This window comes from Nerophis ophidion, linkage group LG10, assembly GCF_033978795.1.
Source record: "Nerophis ophidion isolate RoL-2023_Sa linkage group LG10, RoL_Noph_v1.0, whole genome shotgun sequence".
Lineage (NCBI taxonomy): Eukaryota > Metazoa > Chordata > Actinopteri > Syngnathiformes > Syngnathidae > Nerophis > Nerophis ophidion.
In genome coordinates, this window is record NC_084620.1 from 25,818,380 (window position 1) to 25,820,879 (window position 2,500).

Genomic DNA, 2,500 nt, shown 5'->3' on the forward strand with positions numbered 1-2,500 from the left:
GATCTCCTGGATAGGAGGAAGAGGAGTCCTGATGATCTTTTCCGCCGTCTTCACCACTCTCTGGAGAGACTTCCAGTCTGAGGCATTGCAGGCTCCAGTCCAGACAGAGATGCTGGTCAGCAGGCTCTCTATAGTGTCTCAGTAGAATGTGGTGAGAATGGGGGGAGGGAGCTGTGCTTTTTTCATCCAAACCAAAAAGTGCATGCGCTGCTGAGCTCTTTTTACAAGAGCTACGGTGTGTAGGGACCAGGTTATATTGTCAGTTATCTGCACCCCCAGGATTTTGGTGTTGCTTACCATCTTTACCACTGTGCCGTTGATGTAGAGTGGAGCGTGGTTGGATTGGTGCTTCCTGAAGTCAACGATGATCTCCTTGGTCTTGTTGACATTCAGGACCAGGTTGTTTGTTCTGCACCAGTCAACCAGATGTTTCACCTCCTCCCTGTACTCCATGTCATTGTTGTCACGAATGAGGCCCACCACTGTCGTGTCGTCCGCATACTTCACAATGTGGTTAGTGTACCTGGCGCAGCAGTCATGAGTCATCTACGTGAACAGCAGCGGACTCAGGACGCAGCCCTGGGGGGAGCCGGTGCTCAGAGAGATGGCACTGGGGGTGTTGTTGCCTACTCTGACAGATTGGAGTCTGTCTGTGAGTAAGTCAAGCAGCCAGTTGCATAGGGGGGTACTGAATCCAAGGGGGGCCAGTTTGCTCACCAAGTGCTGCGGGATGATGATGTTGAATGCTGAGCTGAAGTCCAGGAACAACATCCGCACGTGTGTGTCCTTTCTTTCCAGATGTTTTAAGCTCAGTTGAAGTGCAGAGGAGATGGCGTCCTCCGTGGAGCGGTTAGCGCGATAAGCAAACTGGTATGGGTCGAATGTGGGGGGAAGTTTGGAGACAATATATTCCTTTACCAGCCTCTCGAATTGAAGTGAAGTGAATTATATTTATATAGCGCTTTTTCCTCAAGTGACTCAAAGCGCTTTACATAGTAAAACCCAATATCTAAGTTACAATTAAACCAGTGTGGGTGGCACTGGGAGCAGGTGGGTAATGTGTCTTGCCCAAGGACACAACGGCATTGACCAGGGTGGCGGAAGCACTTCATTATGATGGGGGTGAAGGCAACAGAGCGATAATCATTGAGGGAGGAGATTGTGGGATTTTTAGGCACTGGGATGATTGTGGCCGTCTAAAACATGATGGTACCACAGCCTGGGTCAGCGAGATGTTGAAGATGTCTGTTAGATCCCCAGCCAACTGGTCTGCACATCCCTTAAGCACCATGCCCGGAATGTCATCAGGTCCCGGTGCTTTCCGGGGGGGTTCACTCTCCTTAGGGAATTCCGGACATCCGCTATATCCAGGATGAGCGGCTGCTCATCAGGGCGAGGGATGGATTTTCTCGCCAGAGTGGTGTTAAGTGCCTCAAACCTTGCAAAGTAGTTGTTAAGGTCATCTAGGAAGCTGATACTGTTGTCACAGGGACAGGAGGCAGCTTTATAGTCCGTGATGACCTGTATGCCGTGCCACATTCGTCCAGTGTTTGTAGGGTTCTCGAAGAAGTCCTGCACTTTCTGACTGTGAGCACGCTTTGCAACCTTAATGGCACGGTTCAGGTTAGCTCTGGCTGATTTTAATGCCACCATGTCGCCAGACTTGAAAGCCTCGTTCCGAGCCTTCAGCATTGCACGTACCTCACTGTTCATCCAGGGTTTCTCGTTGGCCCGTGTGTGGATGTTCTTGATCACATTTACATCCTCCATGCACTTCTGAAGGTATGCGGACACAGACTCTGCATACTCCTCCACACGTGTGGTGTGGTGATTTTCAGTGGTGGCAGCTTTAAACATGTCCCAGTCTGTGGTTTCGAAGCAGTCTTGTAATGCTGACATTGCTCCCTCTTGTCAGGTCCTCACCTGCTTCGCTGTAGCTTGCTTCCTGTTTAGCACGGGCTTGTATGCAGGAATTAGCATCACAGATAGATGGTCTGAGGAGTCGAAGTAGGGGCGTGGTGCAGCTTTATACGCCTGTTTAATATTAGTATCAACCAAGTCCAGCTTGCTTCCACCCCTGGTTGCAAAATTCACATATTGATGGAAATGAGGGAAAACTGTTTTCTTGTTAGCTTGATTAAAATATGTGTGTGTGTATGTATATATATGTGTATATATATATATATATATATATATATATATATATATATATAGAACATGTTATACGTTTACCAAACAATCTGTCACTCCTAATCAATAAATCAGATGAAATCTTCTTCCTCGATGTCGCTTCTAAAAAAAACTCTGCCAACTCCAAAGTTATGCGCCACTTCCTCTTGTCGTTTTCTGCTGCATATTTCTCTATGTCCAGCTTGTAATCTGCAGTACATGATTTCCTTTTAGTGCCATTTTTGTTCAGCCCTCCTCAGTTTTTAAAAGTTACCGCCAACGTTGAAGTGATCCACTTTAATAGCTACGGCAGTAGCATATAGCTTATAGC

The 2,500-nt window shown here is 47.4% G+C and overlaps 1 protein-coding gene across 1 annotated transcript in view; it reads left to right on the forward strand.

Annotated features, from left to right (window-relative positions):
• dnajc2 (DnaJ (Hsp40) homolog, subfamily C, member 2) overlaps positions 1-2,500 on the forward strand; it is a 33,069-nt gene that overhangs the window by 18,758 nt on the left and 11,811 nt on the right. The window lies entirely within an intron of this gene.